This window comes from Protomyctophum bolini, assembly GCF_963924005.1.
Source record: "Protomyctophum bolini genome assembly, chromosome: 2".
Classification (NCBI taxonomy): Eukaryota; Metazoa; Chordata; class Actinopteri; order Myctophiformes; family Myctophidae; genus Protomyctophum; species Protomyctophum bolini.
In genome coordinates this window covers 7,820,926-7,833,148 of record NC_137863.1, presented here as the reverse complement: position 1 = coordinate 7,833,148, position 12,223 = coordinate 7,820,926, and the positions used below count along the sequence as shown (strand labels likewise).

At 45.1% G+C, this 12,223-nt stretch overlaps 1 protein-coding gene across 4 annotated transcripts in view; it reads left to right on the top strand.

Moving 5' to 3' along the window:
• plxna1b (plexin A1b) overlaps positions 1–12,223 on the top strand; it is a 228,104-nt gene that overhangs the window by 42,115 nt on the left and 173,766 nt on the right. The gene's annotated exons all lie outside the window — the stretch shown is intronic.

The window sequence follows — 12,223 nt, the reverse complement described above, 5'->3', positions numbered from 1 at the left end:
TGTTACTATTAGTGAACGATCATATAAAAACAAAACATTATATATATAGTGAAAATAGCTATCTACAAGCTCTCACTGAGTCACTCCAGGTCAGTGCTGACTGCAGCGCATGCATAAACATAAGCCTGATTTATTCTTAGTTGTACAATGGTGTCCCGTGCCAACAGTTCAGTTTCAGCCCAGGATCCTCATACGATGGAGTGCAAGTATGATGGAACAACCTGGAGAGTCTGATGGAGTCACACATAGTATGATGGAACAACCTGGAGAGTCTGTTGGCGTCACACATAGTATGATGGAGTCACACAGCACCTGCATTCTGTGGTGACATTTAAACCATAAGCCTCAGTGTGAGCAATCTCGATAGCTCTGTCTGTGCACGCTCGCACACACACACACACACACACACACACACACACACACACACACACACACACACACACGCAGGGACTGATTATGGACCGTGCAAGCAGCATACATGCCCCAGGACTCATGGACTCAGCATCCCACACGGGTGTGTGTGTGTGTGTGTGTGTGTGTGTGTGTGTGTGTGTGTGTGTCTGCAATCTATGTATGTATGCTTACAGAGGCTTTTACAAACTACGCTGTTGCCACAGCTCCCCTATAAACTGTCATGGGCTGATGATGTAATTGCCTCAGGGCTAAGCTGATTGGTTGACCCTGTGATCCCACAGCGACCTGCGGGTTGGCCCGAGGTTAATGCCGCTTGCCATGTTGCCCCTTCACACTGACCTGGAGTCAGCGGCCCTTGCACCAACTTTAACCCCAGTCAATGGTCAGAGACGCCTCTAAATCTGACCTCAGATGAGAGAGCCTCATAAGCCTTCTATTTTATACTGTGAGAACTAGCACTATCCTGATACATTATCACACGTAAACACATAAGCTTAACCTCAGCCTCCATATTCTGAAGGGAACATTAGCCAGTCATGTGCTTAATGTAGCTCAGCCCAAACAAGCTGTTGAATTAACACTGAACATTTGACAGTGTATAGATTGGGGTCCCAAAGAACAAATTAATACAAATGTGTGTCCGTGGCCTATTGCATGTCAAACTGGGGGTCCTTGAAACTCAAAAGGCACCGTCACTGGACTAGATAGTATCTTGAAACTCAAAAGGCACCATCACTGGACTAGAGAGTGTCTTGACTTGTATGGAGTCGATTGGTGCATAGTTTAGTCAATCAGAGTACTACTGCGAGAATGTGTCAGCGGAGAGTTTGATTGAGCTGCAAAGTGGGGAAGCGTCTTTGACGTGGCTGTTGAATAACTGGAGGTTGACAGAGTGGCTGAGATGGCAAGACGTGTGGGGGGGCATGATGACCTGGACAGCTGCTAGACACACAGCCTAACATGATGGATGGAGCCAAACACTCTGTCAACTGAACTGTGTGTGTGTGTGTGTGTGTGTGTGTGTGTGTGTGTGTGTGTGTGTGTGTGTGTGTGTGTGTCATGAATTGTTTATGCGTGCAGAGACGGTGGCTGTTTAAATAATAACGTTTGCATGTTACAAGCAGCTCCAGGATGGAGCTATTTGCTCAAAGCAGACACACTCCATTCATTACCTCAGCAGTTGGTGTGTGCGTGACGTGTGCGACTGCGTGCGTGCGTGCGCGCACGCACGTGTTTCTGTCCCTGAGCTTTATTAGTGAACCTCTGACCTTCTACCCAGGTTGAGAGTGGATCAATAAAGACTATTTCCAGAGAGGTAGCTGAAGTGGGATAGAGAGGGAGAGGTGAAACCAAGGTGCTGAGAAAGCATGGTGGAGTGAGGGAGAGGTGAAAGCATGGTGCTGGTGGAGAGAGGGAGAGCCTCACGAGAGACTGAACGGAAGGGAAGACAGGGAGGACGTATAGCACAGGGGCAAGAATCAACAAGGTTTATTTGTCACTCACTCACACGAACAAGCTACACAGTGTTAATGTGGCATGTTCTGCAAAACGACCTCAAACAATATACACGAGATAATAATAATAGAGCTAATACTGGATTTCAATGTGTAAAAAAAGGTGTGTTAAATGAGGAGGTGTCCACAGGAGGTACGGTGCATAGAGGGAGAAATGAAAGAGAGGAAGGAGAGAGAAAACGGAACAGACAGAAAATGTAAGAGAGCAAAGAGAGATAAAATGAAAGAAAGGGAGGTAGAGAGAGAGAGAGAGAGAGAGAGAGAGAGACGTGAGTAAAGCAAGATAAGCGAGGGAGGGAGAGTAAAATAACAGAAAGACAGATGGCACTGGGCAGAGTGAGGTGGAAGACTGATGGAGAAAGCCTGGAAAAACAGGGGGGGAAAGGCAAAGAAAGCAGGGGATGACTGACATGACTGCATGTGAGAGAAGAAGAGAGGGAAGATGACTAAAACCCATCACACAGCGTCTGCGACCGCCGCACGTCAAAACAGCCGCCTCCATTATTTTCAATGAACCTATCGCACACCGGCGGCGTGGCGGCGGACGGAGCCGGTGTGTGTTGGTTGGGCTTCAGATAAAAAAAGGGAAATGGAGCGAGTGAAGAGCTAGTGAAAATGGAGATGAAGGACAAAAGGCATAATGGAGAGAGAGTGAGTAAGCCCATTGCTGTCGGTGAGCGCTAGGAGAGAGAGAGAGAGAGAGAGGGAGAGGGAGGACGATTGTGGGAGAGAGTGATATCCCCAGAAATATTTTTGCAGTGTCTTGCCAAGAACAGCAGGGGAAAGAGGGGATGAAAGAAAAGGCAGAGACTGAGAGGAGAGGAGAGGTTGATGGAGTAGCGGGCTCCAGCACGAATAATATCAGTGTCAGTCACCTGACTGCTGCTCTGTGCAGCCCACAACCTGCCTCTCTGTCATGTCGACTGTGTGTGTGTGTGTGTGTGTGTGTGTGTGTGGTTCTCATAGCTCATCAAAGTGTTATTTCCATATGTGTGTGTGTGTGTGTGTGTGTGTGTACGTGACTACGTGTATGAGAGGAGGGAGTGAAATAATAGCCATCATGAGTGCTCCTGTTGACCCTCCATGATGCGTGTGTGTGCGATGAATGGTGTGTTTGTGCATGTCGGAGCGGCATCAGAGTGCCCCTCATCAACCTCCCACACATCAGCCCACAGTCAGTCCCAGACTGCTGCAGTGTCGCTGCTATCTGCCTGGCGTGCCCTGCCCGTCAGACGACCAGTCACAATGTCACCCTCCCATTCACCAGATGGGCTGCGGGGTGGATGGACCTCTCTGGGCTGCTGAATCGGATCTCATTGTCAATGGCCAGGGGCATCAATCAGTGGCCCGAATTCTCTGTAATCAATCATCGAGATTCGAGAGAATTTCTTTTTTTTATTCAGCCGTTTTTATTCAAGTGTTAATTTCACTGACAATGTCAATATGCAAGTATTTGGTGTTTGTTTTTTGTTTTGTTCTGTTGCTCCGTTGGCCAGCTGTTGTTCCACAGCTAAGAAATGCGGTGTCAGAGGTCGCGTTCTCGTGTTCAATCTGAGATTGAGGTTAAGTTTAAATGTGTGGATATTTCAGCGCTAGGAGACACACTCATATCTGGGTTACCGTGTCAGCTCCAAGCCCTCTTTGTAGCTCCATCAGGTGTGTGTGTGTGTGTGTGTGTGTGTGTGTGTGTGTGGTGGTGTGTGTGTGTGTCGTGTATGGACTAATCTCTTGGGTCGGAGAGAGCAGTTGAGATTAGCATGGTTATCTGTTAAATACTGTAGCATCTGTAGCTATCTGTCCTCTGGGGACTGACCACTAGGCTTGCAGATGCTAACACAGCCAATCACTTTACCTCCTCCTAGTCCTACCTGATAAAAATGTTCTCTGTAGGCTTCACTCTCTGTAAATTAGATGGAATGGAGCACAATGTGTTCTGCTGATTGGTAACGTTCAGTTATTCATGTCAGGGTGGGACACCTGATTTGTTATCCCCGCCAGACGGAGATAAAATCTTTGCCCTTTGTCTGTATGTTTGTGTCTGGCAGATATGCACTCAGAGGAGTGCACTTTTATGGTTTGAACCAAAACATTTAAACCCTAGGGTGTAAATGTGATTTGATATCATTACGATTAATCCATTTTAATGCAAAAAACGATTGAATTCACACATTTGACTGGACTAATTGATTTGCTACTGTTAGTATAATATTTCATGTAGTGCCCACATTCCATTGTTTTAGTTGGGTAAATAAGAATGGGGAAAAAGCAATGTATTATAATTGATTCCAAGATTTGCCAACAATGCAGTTGAATTGCCAACATAAGATCAATGCATGTTTATCTCCCGCCTAGGACCTAGTCCTAGGTTATTTGTCATCCGATGTTAAACATAGTTTTGCAGCACTGAAAGGACTCTTATATTGGAACGTATTTTTCTGCCAGTGCAATTGTTGCATACGTTATAATATTATAGACTTTATCTTGAGCATATATGAGCTCAAATTAATACAAGTTCATTACATTTCAGAGCAATTATAGAAAAGACAAAGTTGAATTGACTTCGAGGCCATGTCCTAACCTCATTAAATCCAGTGTTATGAATATTAAGTAATGAACATAGCTCAATTGTGTCCTTTTAAATATAAAAATAAATGAATGCGGTCCCATTTCAGAGGTCTTAATCAAATGGGATGTGCCGGCAAATACGTTTAAGTAATTAGACCCCAGCTGATGAGTGGAGTTAATTGACAGACTGAATGAGTCGAGCCATGAGATGCTGATTGGGCGGGTCATTTTTAGATGTTATTGATATCATGGGTCATGGTTTGGGTAATATGTTTGATTTGGTCTGGAATTAGAAACGTGTTCACTTTCACACAGAGTAGACTTTAGATTGAAGTCACTATTATATACCATGTGTGATTATATTATTGTGTGACACACATACACACGCACACACACCGTGCTCAACTGTGTGTCCCATCCAATTGTTAAAATGACAATGGCCTGCCATTGAAGACAAGTGTGTGCGTGTGTGCGTGCATGCACCCATGGCATTGGCTGTGGCAACAGAGCAGTAATCTCTTTACCAAGTGAAAGTGATCCTGGATCAATAGGTGGTCAGGGGGGATGGGGGGTTGGGTGGGCTTCAGGATGGAGGGATGAAGCAGGAAGTTGACTCGCATGGAAAGAGATTCTCTTTAGTTCAGTCTCCATTTGCTTTTCACCGTTTCTCCTCACGTCCTCTCTTTGTCTGCCTCTCAACGCCTGCAATTTTTCCTCTGTCGTTCTCATCTATAATCGATATTGTTCCCCCCGTCTCTCTCATCCATCCGTCTGGCTCACTGACCTTTCAGTGTCCTATAGTGAGGTGTTTAGCTCACAAATCCAGCACAACACTAATGATACTGTGTGTGTGTGTGTGTGTGTGTGTGTGTGTGTGTGTGTCTGTGGCATCGGCAGGAAATACAAAACTCCCTTTATTGTGTGTGTGTGTGTGTGTGTGTGTGTGTGTGTGTGCGTACATCGCATGCCTCGGCTAGGAACACACCAGGTGCGCATTAAGCATAAGCACGCGTACACTGATTCTCTTCCGCTCCATGTTAATGAATGCAGCCGTTCTCACTGTCCGTGCATGAACGATGCACTCGCAAACGTGGATATTTGTCCATGTGCATTCTCATTGAACTGTAGCCAGGTTCCAAACCTGTTCCACTGTAGCCAGGTTTGGTGAGAACAGTCGCAGACAAGCCTGTGCCCTGTGGCCACAATAAAAGAATCTTAACCCATTCTGAACGGGAACCCATTTTGGTGTTGGCATCATGTTATGCTTTAGCTTTTGAAAAATAGCAGATCTACAAGCTCATAGCGCGCCACCGAGTGGCGCGCTACGTAGGTCTTGTAGGTCTGCTATTTTTTTTAAATCGAAGAACGACTGACATTTTCAGAATCTGATCTCAGGTCAGAATGGGTTAATCAGACCAGTGTGTGTCCAGTGGAAACTTCGTATGAATCTGATCTCAGGTCAGAATGGGTTAAGGGTGTGGGTTTCCAGCATAATATGAGCACCCACCAAAAAGTCCTGCTCACATGCTTTATTGTGCTTTGAGAAAATATCTTCCCGTACGTTAGTGGAGCGTCCATGGGAGGCCGCTGGGAACAGCTGCATTCATTAACATTAACATCTTTTAACAAAACGCCTCTTGTGGGTTCCTAATGTTACAGTAGTGAAACCTTGTTTCTCATGGATGTTTCCTCAGGAAATGACAAACCATAGGGTTACATTGAGAAGTGCTGTATTTTTATTTATTTTTATTGGCACTTTAAAATATCGAGTCTCTGTCCTTTGGCCTGTTGGCACATAATCAAATGTAAGCAGAATAATCATAGTTTGTAAGAAGATAATTATATTAATTATACAATTGGTTGGCTGCTCACATACTTACTCACATACTTTTCATGAAAGGGCGAGAGGTTCATGCATTCTATATCAATACATAGTATATAGTACGGTATATAGTAAGACGCCTGAGGGCACGCATCCACCTGGGTGACAGCAGACTGCTGAGCGAGCGCTGGCGCTTTGGAATGGGGGGTCATATCAACATATGGAATTAATTCTGTACTGGCCATATATGGAGCGTGTCTTGAGTGTACAGGGTTTGATGAGGTCAGATCAACATATGGAATGTCAGAACAGGTCAGCTCCATATCATTGTAAATGCGACCTGCGGTCGCAACTAATACTGTACTATACAGTTAGACTTTATACTACTACTATAGAGTTAGACTATGATGGATTTAGACACAGATATCCTCCCACTGCATGTGCCAGCAAGCCAGCCTAATGGGGAGATGAGATGGGTTGATATGTACAGTAAATTGATGTCTTTACAGAACTGCTCATTTTTGCTATGATCAATCTGCTCTGGCAGCAATTTGAAAAACCCATTCTCTCAAAAAATGATGACTGGTGAAAGTGCAACTCATATTGGATTTGGATTCATCAATGATTAATTATCTTGACGTTATTATTATTATAGAATTGTATGCTATAACTTGTCATTATAATATAACGGGAGTTCTAATGACAGAGTTCAAACTCGGATCAAACTGATTTGTTCACTGTGAGCAAAACTGATTTGTGCTCATGCATGTCAACCTCCATGTCTGAGGCTCATTTCGTTAGTTATATTTCTAGTTATCTTGAAGCAGCCAACCATTCATGTACTCCACCATCTACAAGGAATCAGACAGACAGCATCGCATCACTGCTGACGAGCACTGAAGGACTCTTGTCCATGAGACAGTAGGGTTTTGTGTTTTCTGGGGTGTAGAGTGTGCAAAATGAAAAAGATTTGTTGCGACCATAGGTTGCAGTTTACTATGAAAACCTTCCAAAACAGTCAGTCAATCCGTCACACCTCGTGACACGCTCCATATATGGCCAATACATCATTCATTCCATTATGTTCTGACCTCATCAAACCCTGTACACTCAAGACACTGCCCTGGCCCCCCGCTGCCACCCTTAGATCTCCATATATGGAGCTGACCTGTTCTGACATTCCATATGTTGATCTGACCTCATCAATCAAACCCAGTACACTCAAGACATGCTCCATATTATGGCCAGACCTCATCAAACCCTGTTCACTCAAGACACGCTCCATATATGGCCAGACCTCATCAAACCCTGTTCACTCAAGACACTGCCCCCGCTGACACCTTAGATCTCTATATATGGGGCTGACATGTTCTGACTTTCCATATGTTGATCTGACCTCATCAAACCCTGTACACTGACTCAAGACACACTCCAGATATGGCCAGTACATAATGTTGACCCCATGATTTTGGAATTTGAATCCTGAAAAGTAACAAATTATAGGACATAATGGGCTTTCCACCCAGCTGTATCTTTATTTAGATGTGTGCACATTGCATGGTAGTAGTTTCTACCACCAAACCGTAGCGGTTGAGAACTTGTGTCAGTCCAGTCCTACACATTGAAGGCCTGTCAGTGTAGTGAAGCTTTACGTTGCCTGTAATTTATTGTGACATGGACATTCAAGCCTTGCAGGGCGCTTGTGTGTGTGTGTGTGTGTGTGTGTGTGTGTGACTCATAACCTGGTTCTCCATGTTTTGCTTTCTTGTTCAAGGCTACATTATTGGAGGCTCCTATAAAACAGCTCACAGGACAGTGATGTTGACCAACATTGACAACATGCATTCTCTCACACACGCTTCGTTCCGTGAATTTGTTTTTTCACTTCTTCGCTACTCAGTCTGGAAAGTCTCCTATCGCCACGGTCCATTTCTCACCGAGACTGAGAAATCGACCCGAGGCTTCTGATTGGTCTGTGTGGTGCAGGTTGGGACAAAAACACCAGTTTTGACGTCATCAGAGCGCAGTACTGTTGCCCTGCAACGTCCCCTTCTCATTCACTGAACTCACCCCACATAGCTGGCAGTTTTTTTTGTATCTGACATAGTGGACTACTGAATCAAACTAGTGTTTACTTTTTACCGTAGGTTTTTTACTCTTGAGTGTCGATTTGGCACTAATTCTTTCAACAGTGAGAAAAGCATGGACAGAGAGGCGCGCTGGCTGACCTGTAACAGGTGACGTTATGAAATACGAGTCAAACAGGAGGCTGGCCAGATTGATAGCAGAGTTACAAAACATTCACAGAGCGCAGCAAATCAGGCTGTAAACCAGGCTCTCTCGCACGCACGCACGCACGCACCCACGCACGCACGCACGCACGGCACTCTCTGAGGGTTTAAATGTTGGAAACCGCCATCTCTATGTATCATATACATTTTGGAATCTAGTTGGTACATAAATCAAATTACACACACACACACACACACACACACACACACACACACACACACACACACACTCTCACAGCGGTGTTTCCTCTGCTTTTTCTTGAAGAGACTCGGGCGATGTCTCCATAAGCGCGGAGGCCCCGCTGAGATTTCTGGGTAATTTATGAGCCGGCCTCTCCCATAATCCTTTACTTCACTAGAGACCAGGTTCTTGCACATGTGTGCATGCTTACACACACACACACACACACACACACACACACAAAAACACAAACACACGCGTTAGCAATGCACCTGACTTCGCCAGCCCATTCCCGTGTGTGTGTTTCCATTATTTTGATACCAGATCTCTTCACTGGTTTCCCCTTTCTTTTCCCTCCCTTTCTGTGTTTCTCGATCTCTCTCTCTCTCTCTCTCTCTCTCTCTCTCTCTCTCTCTCTGTGTGTGTGAATGGCAGGGTCTCTCTCTCTCTGTGTGAATGGCAGGGTCTCTCTCTCTCTGTGTGTGAATGGCAGGGTCTCTCTCTCTCTGTGTGTGAATGGCAGGGTCTCTCTCTCTGTGTGTGTGAATGGCAGGGTTGTGCTGAGATGCCAAGTGTTTTGGCACGTGTGTTTATATGCTCCTTCACTCTAGTGGGCGTGTCTGTGTGTGTGTATGTCACTGTGTGTGTTTGCCTTCACAGAATTAGGTCATTGTGTTGCACTGCTCCTACATTCATTCATGCACCATGGGTACCCGGAACGCTCAAACACATTATTACTGTAATGGCAGACAGAAACCATGTATGTCCACGTTTCAACTTCAATGTTCTTTACCTCACCTAAAGCCCTACTTCATCGTACAAGAGTGTCAAGCAAACATAGTGAAAATAGCCGATCTATATGCTATAATTGTCAGAAATTGTGAAAATACACTAAATTCAAAACATGATGTATATTCACAATTCACAACATGTACTGTATATCTGCTATTTTCACTATTTCACTATTTCACTATCACTATATGTAAAAGCTGGTGAAAAGAGAGGGGTCTCACTCTCTCTCTGTCACACCCTAGTTTGTCCCTCTCCTTTCATTTAGTCTTTTCCCTCCCCATTGATTTCACCAGAGTTGTTTTCTGTCGCGTTTAGTGGTACATGCAGTGAAAACACGCAGCCTGTTTATAATGTGATTTCTGCGCACATCAAACCGAGAAATGTTTTTGTGGCCAGCGCGTACATGCTTTTCTGACACGTCGGTGGGCCACAATTAATGGCAAACGATGTCGTCAACATCATTATTTATGTTCGCACGCATAAGCCTCCGTTGTATTACTGTTGATTCTCGATGCCTACATGAACGGAGGCCAGTGTTGACACAACTCCACTTGAGGTCAGTGTAGTGTGCGCGCTCACGCATGTTTCCTGACGTAACGGCGTCTTAATGGACAGCCCATCAACGGGCGAATGATTACTTAACCGCTGGCCCCTCAATGAGCGCACATGTCAGTAATCAGTCAGTGTTATTGTGGGCTGGAATGTGTGTGTATGCCTGTTCGGCGCCATATGAATGACAATATTTCACTGGTTTTTGCGGTGTGAACTGCCAAAGGCAGCTCCACCCTGGAGCAACCGCCGCTTTGGCCAGAAGCCAGGGACACACACACCTCTTCACTTCCTCTAAAATGCCGGAACAACGCTCCACTGCACGTTCCCAAACTCTTCTCTCTTCTGGCTCCAAAACTATATGGAATGCACTTCCCATTACAATCAGAACGGCAGCCTCACTCCCAATCTTCACCGCCGTAGTCTGAAAACCCACCTCTTCAGCCTCCATCACGGCCCGTAGCACTTGCCCTAGCCCTGACGACCTTACAGGCATATGCAAAGGCTCAACATATTGGGGGTTAGAGTATGTACAGTATGCATGCATGCATGTGCATGGCTCATACTGTATTTATGGTATCTAGGCCACATGTTTCACTGTGACCTTGAAGATCTGTTGGCGGTACACACGCACACACACACACACACACACACACACACACACACACACCACGCTCTCTCGCACTCTCGCACTCTCTCTGTGTGTGTGTGTGTGTGTGTGTGTGTGTGTGTGTGTGTGTGACAGCACTAGCTTACATATTAACCATTTCTAAACCAAAGTCACAACATTTGATCTCAGTAATGTTCCTACAGCTCACTGCAGATTTTGGTATCATCAACACGCTTCACTTTCATGTACTCTTTCTTAAACTCTTCTGATGTGGGGAGAAGTTCACTAAAATATAGTATAGCCCTATGTCTTCTGTGTATGTCCCTGTGAAATGTTGGTGCAATGATGACAACCTTTTTAAGCAGAGAGGGAGAGAGGGAAAGAGGGAGGGTCTGCCATGTGGCACGTGCCTTTACATCTCGGCTATCGGGGCTCCGGCAAGAATATCAATTAGTATAATTATGTTTAAACTCAGCAGGTGTCATAAGCTCTAGTCTACAGTCTTAACCCCTTCTGAGACCTATTCCAGACTAATCTTGAACTCTGACATGTAGAAAAGATATTGTGCGTCTTTATGATTGCACCACTCGGTTCACACAGGTGTGATTCTTTTTTAGAAGAAACCAGCATGCACCTGGAAAAGAAACACACCAGAAATTAAAATGCTTTCAAACCCAAGTGAAATGCCCCCTCCCCCCCTTCCAGACCTGTGGGAATGTCTTTACCTGCCAAAGCATGATATAGGTTCCGTTGTGTTTGAGACGTTTGGGCCCTCAGGGCTACTGTAGTCTTCATACTGTACTGTCTGGCCATACAAAATAGATTAACCCTTAAAACTCCACCCCCTTATTCCCTGTTGTCATGGGACCTGTGTGTGTGTGTGTGTGCGTGTCTAATCCAGATTGATGGATTCGGTGTGTTGTTTTTTCTCATGACAGCATGATGATCATGGGAAGAAGATGGGGAATACAACATACACAGAAACACACGTGTACACGCACACAGAAATGCATTCAGGTTGACATTCTTAAATTGGGTGCGTGTTTGTTTGTCTCTGTGCGTGTCAGTCACCTTTGTCCCGAGGAGAGAAATTGCCCCCTAGCCATTAGTTCTTACAAAAGAAAGTTGTTTCAGGTAATGGCTGTGTGTTCTTGTCACACACACACACACACACACACACACACACACACACACACACACACATAGAAAATAGTCTGAAATAGGTTCCAGTAAAGTGCCTTTCTCTCTATTTCAGTCTCTTTTTTTCTTTTTCTTGTGGTGACAATTGTTCGGCCATGGGGGAGACGGGAGATCTTTTGTTAACTCCAATTGAGCCCTCTCCTGTCTTGTCCTGTCCTTTTTCTCTCCATTGTGTGTTACAGACCCTTTAGAAGGCTCTAAAATCACACTGTCTGAGCCACATTCATAGAAGGTTGTGTGTGTGTGTGTGTGTGTGTGCGCATCTGTGCGTGCATGAGTGCGTGC